At 47.5% G+C, this 7,239-nt stretch overlaps 1 pseudogene; it reads right to left on the bottom strand.

The window, feature by feature from the left end:
- Positions 1 to 2,396: 2,396 nt before the first annotated feature.
- The window catches only part of LOC112890566, a 112,264-nt pseudogene continuing 107,421 nt past the window's right edge, over positions 2,397 to 7,239 (bottom strand).

Here is a 7,239-nt window from a genome sequence, read left to right as displayed (position 1 = left end):
TTGCGGAGGGGGGGTTCGGGCGTGGCAGGTCGACTGCTCGAGAGGGGTGAGACCTTACGGGGCGGACAGGGGGTCCTAAGCGTGCACCGCGTTGAGGAGGCGCGGTGGAGGCCCTGGCGGCGGCAGGAGCGGGGGCGCTGTCGTCACGAGCACCACGCCGTCCGCCAGCCCGTCCGTCCGTCCCCTTAGCGCGGCGCGCCTCCGCTGCTGCTTACACGACCGCCGCGCCGTTGGTGGGAAGCGGATGCGGAGTTGGGCCGCGCGCGGCGGCGGGTGCGGCGAGCCCATGCGTTTCGTGGCCCACAAAGTAGGTAGGTCTATTGTTCCAGGGTCCAGTTTGGTCTATTGGGCTGGCCTTTTGCGTGGGCTTTGGGATGGGGGATCCCTGAAATCTTCTTTTCTTTAGCTCTAATCGAGTTTAAACAGCAAGCAGGCATGAAGAGCGCGCGGGCAGCATATGACCGGCGGCGCCAGCGACCGCCAGCCAGGATCAGATTGAGAGGCAAAGATCATCTAGGGCACGCAGGGATCATTCCCGAGAGAGAACTCGGCCAATCCAATCGTGCTGCGAGCACGAGTGAGCAGGCTCAGCCTGCCGCCGCCGACGATCATGCGTGCGCCCCCGGCCGCTGCACGCCTGGACTCGTGCCTCCTGTCTCTGGGCAACTGCTACCCTACGCAGCACGCGCCGTGCCGGCCGTTGCTTGCTTGCCGCTGCCGCTGCCGCTGCCGCTGCCGCCAACGGGCTGCCGGCGGCCGGTGTGTGCTCTGGGCGCATGTGCCGATGTGCGGGACTCCTCCTGATCCGGGTTCCCGCGACAGCTTAATTTGAGGTGTTATTTTTTTCCCCAAATTCTGGTGATCGATGCGGGCAGGTGAGGTTTGAACAAGGCTCTCACATCTCAAGGCGTTCGAGGATCACATGGAGCGCGAGACGAAAGCAGAGACAGCAGGCAATGGACTTGGGAGATCTCCAAAAGTTTTACAGGCGTGCAGGTGCAGGAGCGCAGCCAGCTTGTTAGCTAGTTTTTTTATAAAAAAACAGCTCTTCATTTAAAAAAAAAACTCAGGTCCTCCATTGGAGTCACCGGTAGGTGGGGGCCCGCCTGCTTGGTTTACTCTTCCCAATCGGGTGAAGAGTACTCCTTTTACCCTACTACAGGCTGCTTTCCTTGTGCCGCTGGCACGTACGAGGTCACCATCAGCTTTCTTTTAATTTCTCCCTCATCAGGCAGCTAGGGTCGTTAGCTTTACAAAGATCCTCTCTTAACCCAGCTGCTACCTGCATTATTGCAAACTCCATCAGCATCCTCTTTCACTTTTTTTTTCATAGTTGGTTATGAATATGTGTTACTTCCCCATGGTAGAATAGTTTTTTTTCCTTTCCTGTCTCCCTCTTTCTTGTTGTTTCTTGCTCTGTAAATAGTGCAATGAGTTAGAACGTCCCATCTAGCCAACCCGATCATAAAACCCAGGTGTTACAGTGAGAGGGGTGGGGGCCTTTATCCTTGGTCCAACATTCCCCCTACAGCGTGCGAGCCCGGCGTAGCCCGCAGCAGGTCTCAGCACACGAGAGACGCAGGGGAAATCGCGCAACGGAAATGCGTGGCCGGGAGGGATCGAACCCAGGACGTCGGCTCTGGTACCAAGTTAGAACGTCCCATCTAGCCAACCCGACCATAAAACCCAGATGTTACAGTGGGAGGGGTAGGGGCCTTTGTATTAATCAGTAGGGGCCAAGCCCCTCATGTTTCATCCAAAAAAAAGTAAAGATTCCCTAGAAGGGGTTGAAGATGTAGGCGCGCTCAGCACTAGTATCACACCAATTTTTCAAGAAAAATAGCAATCCAACTCTATCATCCACGCTGATCATTTTCAAGACATTAACTCTTTATACAGAAACTGGAAAGTGTCTTGTATCCGAAAATTTGACTTTCAGATTGAAAACGACCAGCACCACCAAAATTTACCGGTCGTCCATTTTTCACATTTAACTTTGTTGTCATCAGCTCCAATTTCTGATGTATGTCAAAAGTAAATAGGAACAAACTAGATATCCAAATATGTATGAAATCCCCTGAATTGTTCAAAAAAAAAGAACGTGTATGAAATGCTTGATAGCTGAACTATGAGCAATATTAATGCAACAAATATAGACACAACAATTGATAGACAAATAAAAACAATCAGTGCAGGAAGGGGAGCGTAGTGATGACAGGATCTAAGCCAGTTTCCACATGGGAAAGTATAATGTGACTTCCCTCTCTGACATTCCTGCTGATTCCTCATGGAAGAACATGAACAATTTAATTGACACCGGGCCTAATAAAGGCATGATTGTGTAAGAACTGAATCCAGCATCCATGATAACCTTTTTCCATTCGCGCTTCTCTCGCTCAAACCCGCAGCCACGCATCATATGCATGCATGTCGAGCAGTACCTGGGCCTCTTTGGTAGCCTTGTCCAGTGTCCCATGTCCAAGCACCATGTTTATGACTATCACTTTACCACCGGCATCTCTTGCTGGAATTGCCTCTTTACACCGTCGAAGAATCTTGACACAGGAGTCGTCATCCCAAGAATTCAGAACAGCCTAAGATATATAGAGGTCATGAATATCAAAATGCCATGGGGGGAAGGAGTACTGTTTTTTTTTTCGAAAATGAGACATGATAATAATGTGTATTGAAGGTGGATAGCGCGATGGTAGTGTATCAGATTAGGGGGTGTTTGGATCCCAAACGCTCAAATTTAGTACTATCATTTCGCATGCTTCAATGCCAATTAGGAGGGCTAAACGTTAGCTAATTATAAAACTAATTGCAGAAGCTTAGGGCTAATTCGTGATAAGAATCTGTTACGCCTAATTAAACCAATTAGACTTAATAGATTTGTCTCGTGAATTATCCTATGGTTATGCAATTAGTTTTGTCATTAGTCTATATTTAATACTTCTAATTAGCAACTAAATATTGGATGTGACAGGGTTAAAATTTAGCCCAGCCGGATCTTAATACGTACCTTAAGCATAACAGCGTTAGCACGTGGAATAAAGGTGAACATATCACTATGAGCTGCAGGTTGCCACGGTCAGGCGCCTTGCTGATCACCTGTTCAAGATCCAGCACCGTGCACTTGACGTGGGGAATTGCCCTCGTGATGGCCGCTGCCGCCGTGCCATGGCCCCCGCCTACGTCGATCAGCCCGTGGAAGATCTCACCGGCCTCCTCCAAAACGATATCCATGATGAAGTAGCTGTCTGCAACGCATCCGTAGTTCATGGCAAGGGCGGATTTACACTGAGGCTACAGGGGTTCAAGCTCTTCTAGCTCCCAAGATCAATGAATATTCTTTAAGCTTTTTTCCAGTTTTGGAAAAAAGAATAAAGAAAAAAGTGAGAAAAAAGAAGAGAAGGAAGGTGAGCCTCCTCTTCACTCCCGGGTTGGATTCGCCACTGGTTCATGGTATTATTGTACACAGTGGCGGAGTCAGAGCAAATTGGAGGAAGGATGTGCTTGCTTTATGGTGTATAGAGTTGAGTCATGAGGTGCAAATATGGTAAAAATTTGGATATAATCACTGTTTTTCCATTTTTTAGAGGGGTGCATTTGCACCCCCTTAATGACTACGCGTCCGCTTAGGGTATTGCCGGGATCATTCATCATTCCTTAGAAGGAGAACTCTGCTAGTTATGCTGTGAGTGCGAGCGAGTAGGCTCATGAAGAGTTTTATGACCATTAAAATTGCAATCTACATCAATAATTTTGTAGATTTAGCAGTGTCATTTATAAGAAAAGATGGAGGAGAGTTTTATGAGATAAAAGAGGAGAAATAATTTTGTAGATTTAGCAGTGTTATTTATAAGAGAAGATGGAGGAGAGTTTTATGAGATAAGAGAGAAGTTTTATCCTATAAAACTTATAAAAGTATAGTTACCAAATTCTCAGTTTTATAATGGTAGGATGAAAGTGTGTACGGAGACTACAGTACCAGAGGTTGTCCGGTTCTGACCGTCACCATCACCAGCCTGCCGCCGCCGCAGCCGCCGATCCGTCCACGATCCCACGTGTCCGGGCCCCATGCGTGCGCCCCCGGCCGCTGCACGCCAGGACTCGTGCCACCTGTGATCCTGTCTATGTGTGACTGCTACCCTACACACCATGCATGCCGGCCGTTGCTTGCTTGCCAACGGGCTGCCGGCAGCCGGTGTGTGCTCTGGGCGCATGTGCCGATGTGCGGGGATATTTTGAGGTGTGAATTCTGGTGAACGGAAACAACTGTGCCGCAGGCAGGTGAGGGTTGAACAAGGCTCTCACACCTCAAGGCGTCCGAGGATCACATGGAGCACGAGACGAAAACAGAGACAGCAGGCAATGGACTTGGGAGATCTCCAAAAAATTTACAGGCGTGCAGGTGCAGGAGTGCAGCCAGCTTGGTAGCTAGGGGTTTTCTTTTAAGAAAAACACAGGTCCTCCATTGGAGTCACCGGTAGGTGGGGCCCGCCGGCTTGGTTTACTCTTGACATTTGACATTGTAAAAAGTATATAATGTGGAGCCTGTCTACAAGTACCGCAAAATGTTGTATATACTTTTTGTTTAAATTTTGACCCGGGTTGAAAGGCTAAAATCATGTTGCCGACTCCCTCCGTTTCAAATTGTAGATCGTTTTACTAAATCTATATACATATATTTTGTTGTTCATCTAAATATATATTGTGTCTATATACGTAACAAAATTTATGTATCTTGATTCGATTAAAACGAACTTAAAACGGAAGGAGAAAGATGATCGTGAGGCATGCATGCGACCGAAGAATCAACACAGGTAGAAAGCGTCCTCTTCTATCTATCTATGCCATCTGGCTTTCCTCTGTCGTATCTACTTCCAAATCAGAGAAGCGACATCTCTGACAGCGCCTCCTTTGGTAAAGAATCCACTGTAACAATCGGGTAAAGATCTACGTCTTTCACCCTACTAGCTGCTTTCCTCGTGTCGCTGACACGTACGAGGTCACCATCTTAACAACCCTAACCAACATAAGCACACCCTTGTTTCTTGTGATCGCCATCAGCTTTCTTTTGATTTCTTCCTCATGCATCAGGCAGGGTCATTAGCTTTGCAAAGATCCTCTCCGATCCCTCTCTTAACCTAAGCTGCTACCTGCATTATTGCAAACTCCATCAGCGTCGTCCTTTCATAATTGGAGCATCCTCTCTCGCTTTTTCCCTCGAGTGGTGGCTGCTGGTTGTGCTAGCTAGCTAGCTCGAACTGACCTCTCTAGCTTTGAGTCTTTTCTCAAAATCTCACGTCGACCGCCCCTTCCTCTCGGGATATTTCCGTCACGTAGTTTTCAGCCACCTGCCCCCGGGCTAGCGCCGAGAGGAAGATGACGAGGATTTTTCTTCCGGTGGCCATGGCGGGAAGGGACGCCAGCGAAAGGGGCTCGTGCATGGCGTGTGTGTGAAGCGAGTGGGGGGGGGTTGCTCGTCTCGTCCGGCATGCTGGCTTGGGCCTCAGGTGACGTAACGCGACGTCGCCTCGTCGGGTGGTGGCCTTGCTTGGTTTGGGCCTCCGTCTTTTCTAGTTTTCTGCTCTGATGATTGGCCGGCCATATGCCATACAGGCCCATACAGTGGTCTCGTGACGCAGGCCAGTACGGTGAAGCCTGATCAGCCTGACTGCCGGGTAGAAATTAGAATTACCCAATGGCCAGTGATGGCGGTACACGACGACTGATCGATCGAACGGCTTGATTTTGCAAAGCTAATTGCGGTCTGGAAACCCCACATGGCTTCGACCCTGTCAAGTCGTTCTCAGACGAACAGGATTAATAAACTGCGCCCTGGTTTTCCCGTGTTGTTTTCGTCCTTAAATAGCGAAGGCTATGAACGCAGGTCCACTAACTAGTAGCAAGCTTGGAAATATCTAGAGGAAGATCAGACTTAGGCATCTCGGTTTAATGCGGTTGAGTACGTGTGCAGATTAAGTCACTGTCCCGTACTTCAACAACGCACACGTAGAGACACACATGAAAACATGCTGATTTATTTTTTTTAAGAAAAAAACAGCGTTACAGGCCAAATAGAAGAGAAAAATTTCAAAACCATGGCCATATATATCTTACATTTTCAGTTTATCAAAAAACAAGTATCAGTTTGTCTTTAGAAAACATCATGTAAAGTTTAAAGGCAAAGTAATGGCTAGCATCAGGAGGGGCTTATTCCACTATCTACTAGTAGTAGTTGTTGTTGTTGTTGTTAGGGAGGTCCATCATCATGTACATAATCACTTGCGAAAGTTCAGTCGTAAATCAGCACGTGACGACGACCGAACCAAAAGTCCCCGCGACTAAAATCATCACGCACACCCCGAATTCCGGGGATTCAGTTCACAATGAAGAAATCCTGTAGTTTAAGAAAAGAGGTGAATTAGATTTTTCTTAAAACTTTTATGCTATGGCTCAAACTAGCTAGCACAAAATATAATCTAAAATATATTATCTAGATGTACAACTAGAATTCAATTAGTGTGAAAATCCCATCCCAAAGAATTTTGCAATCTACAGCTAATTCTAGCAAAATATAAAGGCACACAAGATTGCAATAATAAATGCGGAAGCTTAAAGAAAGGGGACGAGGGAAAACAAACTCTCGACACGAAGATTTATCCCGTAGTATTGGTAGGCATAAGGCCACCCTTAGTCCATATTGTTGAAGCATTCACTAAGATTTGCTTCCCGATCACCGAGTCTCTTCCAGGACTCTTCTTGACTCGCCATCAAAATTTAGTCACCGAGACTCTCGCCAAGTCCCGGTCATCTCGACGCCGTTTCCAACAAGGAGCTTCTCCACGAACAAAGGAGGTCTCCACGTTCCCCGCATAAAACCGTCATTGCCGCTCCACACCAAACCGAAGGGTCGATGACTTGCCGGCGAGTCACCAAGACTCCAAGAGGCCGGCACACCGAGATACAACTTGTGATTCACTCAAGAACCAATAAATAAGGCAGCAACGCGTTGCTCTCTCACTCTTTCTAGAGTTAATTCTAGCACTAACACTCTCAAAGCTTGTGCTAAATCTAAAGATTTGATCGATGAGCTTTTTGGTTGGCTTGGAGAACTTCAGCAAAGTTTCTGTAGTTTCTCACGAACTCCAGCAACCTTAAATAACCCGAGGTGAGATCTTATATAGGCTAGAGATCCACTCCTAGCCGTTACATGTTTTTCCTGAAAAGTAT

The sequence above is a fragment of the Panicum hallii genome, chromosome 4, assembly GCF_002211085.1.
Source record: "Panicum hallii strain FIL2 chromosome 4, PHallii_v3.1, whole genome shotgun sequence".
Classification (NCBI taxonomy): domain Eukaryota; kingdom Viridiplantae; phylum Streptophyta; class Magnoliopsida; order Poales; family Poaceae; genus Panicum; species Panicum hallii.
Note: the sequence above shows the minus strand (reverse complement) of the source record. Positions and strands in the feature narration are given on the sequence as shown.